Source organism: Lissotriton helveticus, chromosome 3_1 (assembly GCF_964261635.1).
Source record: "Lissotriton helveticus chromosome 3_1, aLisHel1.1, whole genome shotgun sequence".
NCBI lineage: Eukaryota > Metazoa > Chordata > Amphibia > Caudata > Salamandridae > Lissotriton > Lissotriton helveticus.
In genome coordinates this window covers 312702936-312716477 of record NC_136061.1, presented here as the reverse complement: position 1 = coordinate 312716477, position 13542 = coordinate 312702936, and the positions used below count along the sequence as shown (strand labels likewise).

Genomic DNA, 13542 nt, shown 5'->3' with positions numbered 1-13542 from the left:
CATGTTCTGCTCCAGTTGACCATGAGATGTCTATCTCTGTGTCCTTAGCTGCACCTGCGAATAACAGCATTTTGAAGGCTAGCTGTACGCAAGAGAGGTGTGAGCTCTGGTTCTGAGGTTGTACACGCGATGAACAGCGAGACTGTGGAATGTATAACGATGATGGGTGGATTTAGCAGGCAGCACAGAGCAGTTGACGTTAGGTTCGTCTAATTTAGAGGTGGTGAGGGATTGCTTACTCTAGCTATTTACCTATCAGGGTGGCGGGGGTAGAAAGTGGTGGAGAGGCCTTAGTGTGAGAGATGGAGGAGAGCTTCTGGATCTTGGATCATATTCTGGAGGCAATGAACCTACTTCAGATGTCATGAAGGAGCAGTGTTGTTTGCCCCTGGCTTAGTAGGAGCCATGTCAGTGTCATCTAAACTTTTTCATTGTTCAAGCTTTTGTTTGGATCCATTCATTAGCCATTCAGGAGGAAATGCCCTTAATCATTTTGCACAACATGGTGCTGGCCGCTAGAGAAGCAGGAGTGGAGTGGGCTTGACCAAATAATGTTATGCATGCTACTGCTACGCTCCCGCAATAGACTTTCAGATTTGATCCTTCCAAATATGAAGCAAAGATGCCTTAAATTATCTTTGCCTCATCCTCTGGTAAGATCCGCCAAGATCAACCTATCCTGTAGGAGGTGGGTGAAGGGACTACTTGGGGGTCAAGAATCAATAATCCAAACATAGTGTTCAACAAATCCAGAAACCTAGGTCGAAAACAAGTCTATAATTGGTACCCTTTTTCAGTAGATATCACTAATAATTAGAAGAAAATACATAAAGGGAGACAGGAGATAAAGGGCTCTAACCATTTCAGTGAACAAGAGTGAAGTAATATTTAGCATGTCCGTCTTTAAAAGCCGTCTTTATATTCTGTATGTTAGGTTAAATACATTTTATTATTCATCAGTGTTTTCCATTTAGAAATGTTGTAAACAGTGACAATGTGGTGCTTTTGTCATAGGCAGAATAGTTGTATTGTGATGAAGATGGTTGTTGATACTTGGGACAATACAATGACAGCCCATTAAATATAATTTAATAACACATGGCTGTTGTAATTTACATTACGCATATTTACAGTTTCCTGAAAATTAAAGGATTTAATGGTCAAGTTCAATTCAACAATTAGATCCATATCGTCGGCTTCTGAAGTCAGCAACTTATCTGCTAGTCCACAAATTATCAAACATATCTTGTGGGGAACATTTACAAATTCAGGAAAATCCTTTCTTTAAATGTAAATTGATACTTTTATAGCACACTACTCACCCGCAAGGGTCTCAAGGCGCTTGTACGAATACCGCTGTGGAACCCATCCTTTGTGAACAAAAAGGGGATAGGTCCGTATACACGTAGTGGGGGCTAGACCCTATATTGAATAGCAATAAACACACAGTGCCCACACCACAATTACTCAATGACTAGTTTGCAAGAGTAAGAAGCCAATTTAATATAGCTTCCCTTAGACAGCATTACTTTGTGCCCATTACTTTATACTTTTTGTTATTTTCAAAAGCTCATAGCAGAAAAAAGAAAGGACAATAGATTATAAGATTTACAAGACTAAATACACTTTGTACATACATTCAATACAAAAATTATTTACATAATAAAAAACATTTTTGCATCAAGCAATACAAAAAAAATCATTACATCACAAAAAAACAATTATTACAAACAAAACATGAGAAAAACTAAGTTTAAGGGGGGAATATAAGCAACTTAATGACTTATAAGCACTTGAATACTGGACCAGCCGGTCCTAGTATCTTTAAGGAAAACTATTTATTCCACCCAAACAACACTGCCGACGCGTTTCAAGACCAGGCGCGAAGTCACTGGTCTTTCATCAGGGCTGTAGAATCTTTGTATCAATTTTGTTTCAAGGAGGACTTCGTGATCAAATCTTGTAAGTGGTCCTGTTGCTAGTTAATATAAGGGCCAGACAGGGATGCCTTATTGTTTGAGAACTGCCGGAGTACGGCGGGTTCACTCATGCGGCGCGACCATCAGTTTTAATTCTTCCTTGGATATCGTATTCTCGCTGGTGTGTGATGATGCCACAATCACCGTCCTGCTTTTCTGTCACAGCACGCCGCTTCTGGGGTCTGCTTTCTCTCAATGAAAGAACCCATCCTGGCTTTCCCTGTGAGGTGTCCACTCCTGGGCACCCCCAAGGTGGAGGTTAGGCATCCTTAGCGTTGTGGGGGCCGTTGTGGAGATTAAGCAAGCTATTGCCCAGAGTTGCAGAGTGGGACTCCATGATTGAAATAGGCACCGAGGCAAGAATTATCAGGTCTGTGGAATTTGAGCCCAAGACCCGCCGAGGCGGGGAATTGAACCCTGGTCCCGGGCTAGACCTCTGCATCAGGGTCTGCCGCTCTAACCATTGAGCCACACGTCTCCACACTTCTTTCTTTTTAGTAAGACCCAGCCAAAATATGTCCAGCTTAGTTATGAATGTAGCTGGATAAGGCTTGAAATTTGGGATGGGAGAGCAAAGTTACACCAGAATGTAGTCGTTTTTTGGAGCTAATACTTTATCAGCAGAGGGAGTCTCAAAACTTAGGGCGAAGGCGTACCCTCTCACAAAGATGATGGAGTACCCTCCTTTCCACGGCGAAGTTCTGCCAACATCATTTGGACTTGGATGGAACTTCAGTATGGCGGAGACTACTCCGTCTCCGCTGCCTACATACATTCACCTCCGATGGTATGATGGAGTAAGGGCTGTCTGAGGCTTTACCATGTGTCCATCCGCCCTACTAAGTGTAGGTGAACACATGGTGGGTTTTTGCTTTCACACAAAACCATACAAAACATGGCAGTATGTGAAAGAAAAAACTTTCAAATTACCCCCATGCCATGGGAGAGCATTCAGATGGCGAGGGAGTCATTGTTTTTTTTTTATTTCAAAAAACAGAATCCTGCTTTTAGATTTTATTATTGAAAATAAAGATGTTTAAAGCTTAACATACAGCTCTGTCATGTAGACCAGGCAGACAGCTCCGTTATGATACTAGAGCCGTCTGACCAAATCAGGCATTGCCTGATCCACTGGTCTTCTATTGAGTCTTAGAGTTGTATATTTTTGACTGATAATGTTTTATCACTGGCAGAGTGGCTTACCAATAATTGAAAACCTGCGTTTCATGTTTTGCAGACTTTGATTACCCCCGTTCAGGCAGGAGCCTTAGTGCTTAGGTTTCTTTCACTGATCTTCAAAGCTAGTAACTGGCGTTAGATGAGGCAGGCTCAGGGCCGGACTGGGAACTAAAACCGGCCCTGGCAAAGTGCTCGGCCGGCCCCCCCCTCCCCACTCGGGGGGGCTGGAGGTGCCGCCGAGCGCTTCGCTAGGGCCGGTTTTCGGTCGATTTTGTTGCAGGGCCGATTTTGCAGCTATGCTGCAAAACGGCCCTGTAACAATATCGGCCCCCAGGGGCTCAAAACCGGCCCCCACCCTTGCGGCGCACCGGGGGATTGCCCGGTGCCCACTATGGCCAGTCCGGGCCTGGGCAGGCTCCCATCTACAAGTAGTTACACTGAATACCTCTGGGTCCTCTGTTCTCACTGGACTCTTCAGATACTAGGTCAGTCAAGAGTCTTACCTCCTGGCGCTTCAGTAGGAGTCCAGTAGGACACTGAAGCAGGCAAAACACGCCCATGGGCCCTGGGAGAAGGTCTGGGGGTCAATCTCGGTCTAGGAGTGACATAAGTGCAAGGAGACTAGCTCTTCTCAACTTACTGATCTGTGAGCTCTGGTATTTCCTTCTTGATCCAAATGTGTTTTCAAGGATTTTGGGCCATTTTTGTAAAGGAATCCCATATTGTAAAGATGTAGATTTCCAACTTTGGTGCCCCAATCCCAAGCTGTACTAAAACTGCCTTCGGACTCCCAAATTCTTTATACTTTCGGTCATCTTTGAGTTAGAGCAAAGAAGATGTGCGCCTCTGTTTTATGCTATGCTATTCCACAGAAAATTCCAGGTAACGGCCTTTTTGCAAAATGACCCTATGCCCTGTCTTTTAGGTGAGGTAAGGATGATCAAATGCTTGACATTGAAGTCTTTTAAAACTATTTTAAGTGCCAAAATGCACTCCAGTTGATTTCTGTCTTTATTCATTTTGATTCGTTTTATTCAGAGGATGAGGGAAAGGGCATCTCTCTCTACCACATGAGAATGGACAATAACTTAATCCCTGTGTTTGAAACGTATGGTTTTCAGTAAATACATGCAAATGTGTAAACATTGATCTCTATCAATTTTTTTCAGAATGAACGTAATTCTTTGTTCCTAATTTAAAGGTCACTGTTACTATTCCTACACTGTCGAACAGCAGATTAAAAAGTGTTAAAAAAGACAAAACAAGACAGCAAGCTTTTTCTATCTATGCTCTCAGTATGAGGAACAACATACTGTAGCAAAAGGACTGCCCAGGCGCTGCTCCAGTTTAGGAAAATGTTGAAATCGCACTTCTTTAAAGAACACTACATCACAATTCATTAACAGTCCACAAACCAGCTACTTCTCATATAACTATCACTTGTTGAATTTTGTTCTGGACATTGACCATGTACAACATTCCACAGCCTTTTGGCAAAGACACGCTATAGAAATATCACATAAATACATCTGTTTTAGTAAACACAGTGAAAAATGATGGACAATAATGGCCACTATATATGAATAGAATAACAGGGTTAACAGTCTAGTCTATTTTTTTAGAGAAATAAAGAAGGGACTTATGCACTTTACACTTTAAATGGACAGTTTAGACCGCAGGACTCTATGGTCCAGTTGAAGGCATTCGCCGAAACGCGTTGACCGTCCTCTTTTGCACTAATGGTGTTGTAAAATAATAAAAATACCTCTACTTTGAAGAATCACGTTTGGATTCCGTTTGTGCTGTGGTGAATTCGAGCTGCTGGACTGTGGACAGGAGCCCGGCTGGTTCATTCTCTCTTCGACAACATAATAGATACTATTTCAGTTATTGCAATGTAACATAATTTTGATGTTGTGTTAATTTGTAGTCCGCGTTTATTGTAGAGATGCTTTTACTACCAAAGTATTATTAAAAAATATATTTGTAAACACAGACTTTCATGATTTTCAAGAGCTTATTTTCTGATTGCTGATTGACAGCCATCGTGTTCAAATTTCCAAAGGCATCTTTCAAGCCTACCAAGCTTTTATGGAATGTTAGAGTGGTGCTACCATCTAAGTTTGCTACTCCAGGGTGCTGTCAGCCACTACCAGAAAAGCCTGCCCATCAAATTAAAATCTTAATAAGAGTAACTCAGTGCGCTCCTCTCATACCATTTGCGGAACGTATGCCGTTGAACCCACTCACATAACATAAGAAAAAAGAGGTAACGATGTTCCAAACCAAAATCAGGTTTAGAGGGTTAGTAGTGAACTGTGGTCCCGTGAATTTGGAGGTAGAGACACCCAGCCAGGACAGCTGCTTCAAAAGGCCATATTTATGTATAGTTATAGAGATTGATTCGTTTAAGGACCCTAGAGGCTGGAATCACATATATATTGATTATAACAGGTTACCTCTAGTACCATTAATCTGTACTTTTCTTGTAACAGCAGGACCATAAATTTCCTAAGTTGGTTGTTCAACTAATGAAATGATCTCTCTGTATATTCTTTATCCCCTCGATCGGCGCACAAACATATCTATATGGCATTTCTTTTCATATCAACAGCTATATATTCCATCACACTTCTTTTTTGAAAAAATATATATTGTTACTTCATAATTGTTTTCTTTTTAGTCCTTTTTCAAAACAATATGGTAAACATTCATTTATAGTTTGAAATACATCTGTGAACGTACATTATGTATAGTGCATTGACATACACTTATAATTTGAAATACATCTGTGAACATACATTCTATGCAAACGCAAAACTAAACAGAAAACCTAACAATTAATGTCTACAGTCCTACTGCATAGTCCTTTTTTATATCGGGATATACATTACTTAGCCTCGATGTTCTTTTCTTTTTTTATGGTCCGAATAGCAAAGTGCAAATGTGGAAAGGTCAGAGAACACTTTTATATTTCATCTTAGAATTACAGCCACTGTTTGTTGGTTGTAATAATAGTCTCTTTTTTTACTTTTTTGGCTCCACAATAGTGATACTCTTGACCTTAGGGTAAGTGAGTGAATGGGTAAAGTGATGTGCCAACGCGTTTCGACCTTCGGGGTTGGACCTTTGTATTTACAAAGAAGGTCTTCCTCAGGGCTGTTTTTCTTTTACTTCTTGTAGGACACTTCTGCTGTCGTTTCTTTTTCAATGAACGCCGACTTTCAGGCGGCTTTTTTGGTAGTCCCTTTTCGAATTGTTTTCTGATTTTCTTCTGATTTCTTTATTCGCAAAAGTTGTTTCCGGAGAAGCTTCATTTGGGTCCCATTTTTGATGGTTCACCTCTGTTTAGATTATGGCCGTTTTTTCTCGTCTACTTTTTTCTGGGGTAGCGCTTCTTATTTGCTTTCTTCTCCGAACTCTGAAGCTTTTTCGATATGGTGCCAGAAGAGTAAGATATTAACAATGAATATGTTTATAATTAAGGCTTCCAGTACTCTGCCTTTTCTTATTTTTACAGATAAATACACACAGAAAAAATATGTTTTGTGTCTGTATTTATTTTTCAAGGCGGAAAAATACTGAAAATGGTGCTTCTTATAAATGACATTTCATGCTGTCTTTCATGAATTCCAAGACAGCAGCTGAGCAGACACACAGCAGGGGACTTAAAAAAACAGGTTAAGATTTCCCTAAATACAGGCATATGTTAACAGATATTTGCAGTATATAGCTGATATTTACCTGTGAGTTTATTTTTTTGATATAGTTGGCTGCTTAATTTGCTAAAACCCGACACAGCATCTAGCATCAAACTACAAGCGCATGTTTATCAGTTGAATAAATGTGAAAATATACCATTTTATGGCTCCATTTATTCTCAAAACAAAAAATCAGTATGGATAATTACCGAGAAGATTGCCAATCATTGAATATAGATAAATACAGATGGAAATGCTAAACATAAATGCCATAAAACCGGGAGCCCTATTTTTAATACATGGATCGCGGAACTCTCAGTATAAAGGCCCATCTCTGATTTCCAGTTGTGACATCTCTGTCACCTGTAATAGCGAAATGACGTAGCTGCTCATCTTTAATACGTTTTTGTAGATGAGTTGGGATCTTTTATGATCTTCTTTTAAAGTGATAGAATAAAGAAAAATTAAATTGAGTTTGGATGTTAGAATGTCTGCCGCTAGAGCCAGGAGCGACGGTGAAAGGCAGGTAACGGAACATAATTACAGCTGCAGTTTAAAATATGAAAATGAAAACTGTTTTTTCCGTCTTCTAATCTGTTTTTCTATATTAAAGACTGATGAGCAGAAGGGGGATTTTTATGGCAACCTTCTTTTTTCCATTCTGTAATCTTTCTCTACATGTTTCTACATATGCTTAGCTAGAGCAGTTTTAATAAAACTTACATTAAACTGACTGTAATAGATTTGTGCAACAAATTACATAGTGTGTTTAATTTTGCAATAAGATTCTACTTTTATTCTTTTTATCTGCAAACATACCATCCCTTTCCTATGGAAGAGCAAGACACCAGGGATTTAAGCAATTTTTCAGAAGGGTGATGATGTGGCCATGCATTATAAGGAATAAAATACCCACCACAGAATTCTGCGACCTTATAAAAGAACTTGGCCTTTGCCTTTGTTTTTTTGGGAAAAATGACCTAGAGAGAGCCACGTAAGTCATGCACCTGTGGACTCCTCTAGTTGTCTAGTTTTAAAAATGTGCAAGTATGCTAGGTTTCCCTAGGTGCCGGCTGAGCCAGGCCCCAACATCCACAACTACCTGGTCTGCAAAAAAAGGTTCAGTTTTGAGTGGAAAAATGTGATGTATCAGTGTTGCATTTTGGGTTCTTTCAGGTCAAGGGCACTATTCCTACGCTCATAAGTGACAGACCATTTTATCGTGGTACTTAGGAGAGTGCTAGGTGGAAGGATGTTTATGGCTTCCAGCACATTCCAGAACTTTCCATCTCCGAAACGTGAGAAAAATGTTTTTAGTCAACGTTTATGGTTTACAAGGGATTCTGGGTAAAAAAGTACCTGGTGAGAGTCACACAAGTCAATCCACCCCAAATTCTTCCAGGTGTCTAGTTTTAAATTAAGTGCAAGTTTGCTAGGTTTCCCTAGGTGTCAGCTGAGTCAGGGCCCAAATTTCACAGCTATCCTCTTTGCAAAGAAAGGGTCAGTTTTGAGTGGAAAAATGTGATGTATCCCTGTTGCATTTTAGGCTACTTTCAGTTGCGGGCACTAGGCCTACCAATAGAACTGAGGTATCATTTTTCTCTTGAGACTTAGGGGAATGTTCGGTCGTAGGAAGTTTGTGGCTCCCAGTAAATTCCAGAACTTCCCAGCACAGAAATGTGGGAAAATGTGTGTTTTTTTTTTTTGTCAAAGTGTGAAGTTTACATGAGATTCTGGATAAAAACCAGGGTGAGAGACATGCAAGTCACTCCACACTGGATTCCTCCACGAGTCTAGTTTTAAGAAATGTGCAAGTTTGCTAGGTTTCTCTAGGTGACGGTTGATCCAGGGCCCAAAATCCATAGCTATCCACTTTGGAAAAAAAGGGTAAGTTTTGAGTGAAAAAACATGATGTATCCATGTTGCGTTTGGGCTGTTTCCTGTTGTGGGAACTAGACCTACCCACACAACTGAGATACCATTTTTATTATGAGACTTAGGGGAATACTGGATGGAAGTAAGTTTGTGGCTCCCGGCATATGCAGAACTTTCCATCACAGAAAGGTAAGGTAAATGTGTTTTTAGTCAAAGTTTGAGGTTTAAACAGGATTCTGGGTAAAAAGACCTGGTGAGAACTATGCAAGCACCCCACTCTGGATTTCTCTTGGAGCCTAGTTTTCAAAATGTGCATGTTTGCTAGGTGTCTCTAAGTGCCAACTGAGTTAAGGCCCAAAATCTACAACTACCCACTCTGCAGAACTAGGGTCAGTTTTTAGTGGAAAAATGTGATGTATCCATATTGCGTCTTGGGCCAATGACGTTTGCAGGCACTATGACTACCCACAAAAGTGAAGGGCTATTTTTATAAGGAGACTTGGGGGAATGCTTGGTAGAAGGAAGTTTGTAGATCACCACAGATTCTAGAACTTACCATCACAGAAATGTGAGGCAAATGTGGTTTTTTTAAGTCAAAGTTTGAGGTTTGCTATGGATTGTGAGTAAAAAAGACCCGATGAGTGCCATGCAAGTCATCCCAACTTTGATTCCCATAGTTGTCTAGGATTCAAAAATGTGCAAATTTGCTTGGTTTCCCTAGGTGCCAGCTGAGCTAGGGCCCAAAATCCATAGCTACTCACATTGGTAAAAGGGCCTGTTTTTCAATGAAAATAATGTGATGCCTTTATGTTGTGTTTTGGCTCATTTTCTGGCATGGACACCAGGCCTACCCACACAAGTGAGGTACCAATTTTATTGGAAGAGATGTGGGAGCATAAAATAGTAGAACATTTGTTATTGCCAATTAGATTTTGCTGCAATTGTGCCTTCCAAATGTAGGCCACTGTGTGAGAAGGAAGACCTTTTGAAAAATTCCCTTTAAATCACATCCTAGTACATGTACCCACAAATTCAGTTATGTACAAATAACCACTGCTCCTAAACTCCTTGTCTTGTGTCAGTTCAGAAATACATAGGTTTACTTGATACCCATGTTTCACCATTGAATTGGTCTATACTTGGTACACAATGAGAAAACATTGTACGGTGCAACTCAGTTGTTGGCTCTGGGTACCTTGTGTTCTTGGAGAATCTACAAACTGTATATGTCCCTGCAACCAGATGTTGGAAAAAAGGATGCATATTTGGCTTGAATACTTTACGTGAAAAAAGTTACAGAGCCCTGTTGGAACTGGCACTTTCTGGTTGGCTCAATGGATGCCCCATACAGGCAGAACCTAATGCTCCTGTCAAGGGTGGGTGATTACATTCGCTGTATAACCTGTGCTCACCCTTGGGGAGCTTGGTACTGAGTAGTCAGGCTTTCAACAGAGGAAATGTGCAAAGCCACGGCACAGCAGTCACTCGCAGTAATTACACTAGGTGTCACAAAAGAGACTTCACACGGGATTTATGTAAATAACATTTCTATTCAACACACATATTCAATCGTTATTACTTTTGGGCAACAACACATTTGGAAATATTACTAGCAGTACAAGGCCCACTCGTATTGTTATGATATCAATAGAATGCACACTGTGGACAATTCCTAATCTAAACCCTTCCGCCCCTCCCAATAGAGAGCACTCTTATGCGATGCGACACGCTGTCCACCCAAGACCCACCCTAGCAATTCTGATAATACAATCCTACCCAGTTATAGTATACACCCTGGGTCACAACGATATCGAAGACCCGTACATACACAAAACAAGAACATTTTTTGCAGCATTGCAGACCGGAGTCACGCGGGTAAACCCAAGGTCAAATATATTGTGCTTTTGGCATGAAATCAACGTATAACATGGCACTGCCAGCCAGTGTCATGAATCACAGGTGGTCCGCAGACAATCCCTCTAACTCACACACACTCACTCTGCACCATTACTCGGTGTGACAGGTATCAGCCCAGTCTGTATGGAATGCTCTTGCCCACATACGCACTCAGCACCCCAATGCGGTGCTACAGGTACCCAGGAGGTCAATGGATAAGACTCTGTAAACTCCCTGGCCACAGTGTCACTCCGCCCTCTAGGACACCCAGATTGTCTTAAACCCCCGGATGGAAGATAACCAGCTCTGCCTCCCAGATGCAAGGCCACACGCAGCAGAAGTCACACTTCGTCTGGGTCCTCGCGAAGCAGGTGGAGCTATGTAGCAAGTTTTAATTAAGAGGTAGACTGAAATATGGGAGGTTTAGCAGCCACTCAGGAAGTTCACCCACAGGTCTCAAAACACAATGGAGTCATGCAGTTTCTTGACCTGCTTCCGAACTATCTTGGTAGCGTCCCTTCAACCAAGGCAGTCTCACTCGAGACTACCTGGCGCCAAGATGTCTTCCAGAAGGGCCCGGTATGGAGAGGGCAGTTGGTCCGCCAGGATGAGGGTCAAAGGGGGAATCACCAATGAATGGGGATTAACACAGGGAGCCTCTTGGTAGGAGGAGGCACCCCGAGTGGTACATGATGATCAGGGTTGTGCCCAGGAAATCCGGGCACAGCGTCTGGTGTTTGCGTTGGTATGAGTCACAATTCAGGCTTTAAACACGAAGAGTTGCAAATTCCGTACCTCCCTGGAAATGAGGCACAATGACCGGTGTACGTTGAGATGGGTTGCACCAGGCAATTCTGGTCACACACAATAAAGAGTCGCAAATTCCGCACCTCAGAGGAAAAGAGGCACAACGTCTGGTGCACGATACCACCAGTTGCACCAGACTAGTCTGGTCACACACACACAGGCACAAGTTTAGTAGAGCCATATGAGGTAGAATGAGGCACTACTACGGGTACACCACCACCTCCGAGGGTCGCACCTTGTGAATCTGACAAAGCATGCAGTCGGCGTGTCGCTCGATTACGAAACAGGCCACATGGAGTCCCGTAACCGGTGATTCCACTTACCACCAACTAGACGCTTATGTGTTTCAAGGCCCCTGTAGTACAGAAACCACACGCCTTAGATGTAGGCAAGATTTCTGGGACTTCGCACTAGACAATTCGGTCTCTAGACACAAGTCTTAGTTCCACGTTCACATCGCGCTACCAGTTGGAATTCAGGCACTTGAGAGGGCACCGCTCTCCAGATGTCACAGGTAGATTGTGTAGGTCCCTTGCAGGAGATCTTTGATGTCCTTGAGATCTCTGGAGAACAGGAGGCCCGCCGAAATGTCCTTGGAGAGGTCTTAATCTTAATCTTTAGTGGGGCCATGATCTAGACCCTTACGGTTAAGTGTCAAAACCTCTCTCTCTAGTCTATCCCATTCGGCCCTCAAATGACCGAGGTCTGCCGTTCTTGTGGAATGCCCATGGTTTATGGCTGTCGCTTGGGGAATGCACAGATGCACTCCCCTGACCCCTGGTGTCCACTGGAGCTAGGCACCACGGCACACAAGACTTTCGTCACTTGCAGCCTAAGCGGACAGCTCTGAGATTCTATCAATAGGTATGTTTTAACTCTTTAATCATCTGAATTCAATTTTTTATGAAGCAATTAATGTACAATATGCCACTGTTAATGTATATTCATGTTGAGACAACATGCAGGTGCTATTTAATTGTGTTTTTATAATATACCACTGTTAATGTACAATCATGTTTAAATTCAACATGATTGTACATTAACAGTACTATACTGTGGGGGGCGTGGCCACGGCAGCGATCGGAATGGCCGCCTTTCCGTGAAGCTCCTCCATGCGGGCTCCTGACGGCGGCGACTGAGATGTAGTCCGCTAATCCTACCCTCCACATCCTTGCGGATCCGAACGCTGATGTCGCCCCGACCATCTGGGTGACTCGGGAGATCGTGGGAGCGGCCTGGGGAGTGTGCTCGGCGGAGGAGAAACGAGGCCCTCGGAGCCATCTTCTCTAACTGCGCCGGATCGCTGGTGAGTGCCGCGCGGTGCCCGGTTGCCGGGCCTTCGCCCTTTCGGACGTCTCCTGCGGGATCTCCCGCGCGCTGTCCATCCGCCGTTGGCTCCGGGGTGGGGGCTCCCGGTTCCTGTTGTGACTGCGGCCTGTTGGCCCGGTGGTGGGCCGGGACCGGGGCCTCGCTTTGCGGGCCTGGGCTGGGTGCTGGGCGGCGGGCGGGGACTCTCGCTAGGGGATGACGGGGGTGGGGGAGTGCGGTGGCTTGGGGGCCGGGGGGCGCCCTTGGCGTTATTCGGCGGCCCCGCCTCAGGCGCACTCGGGGGGGATCTTCAAGTCCCTCCATTCCTCCTGCTCCAGACGACGGGAGAGGGTCGCTCCCCGCTCCACGGACCAAAGCGGGTGCACTCAATGCATGGAACCAGGCCCACGCGGTAACTTGGAACTGGGCCTCGGATGCTGCCTGGCGCTATAATCCTCCGTGTGTGAGGCTGACCTAGCTCCCATTCACCTCGATTGGCCACAACTCACTGTCGAACGCTGAGACTTGCCTGTTTGTGGAGCTGACTGGAGCGTTGGTGTTGCACTACCACTTCCCCCCTTAACGAGTTGCCTTGGACGTTTCTCCCCGACCACACCCTCCGTGCTACCGCGGCGATGGGAAAGAAAGACCCTAATCAGAGGAAGCTTAGCTTCGATAAGACCTCCCTTCTCGCTACGGACCCTCCACCTGGTTCGGCGACTGGTGCTTCCGGCTCGACGGACATGGGGGACGCCACGGCTCTGGTCGCCACCATGATGGGTGAAATGCGCGCCGGC

General features: G+C 43.7%; 1 protein-coding gene across 3 annotated transcripts in view; it reads left to right on the top strand.

Annotated features, from left to right (window-relative positions):
* RPH3AL (rabphilin 3A like (without C2 domains)) overlaps positions 1 to 13542 on the top strand; it is a 959424-nt gene that overhangs the window by 67969 nt on the left and 877913 nt on the right. The window lies entirely within an intron of this gene.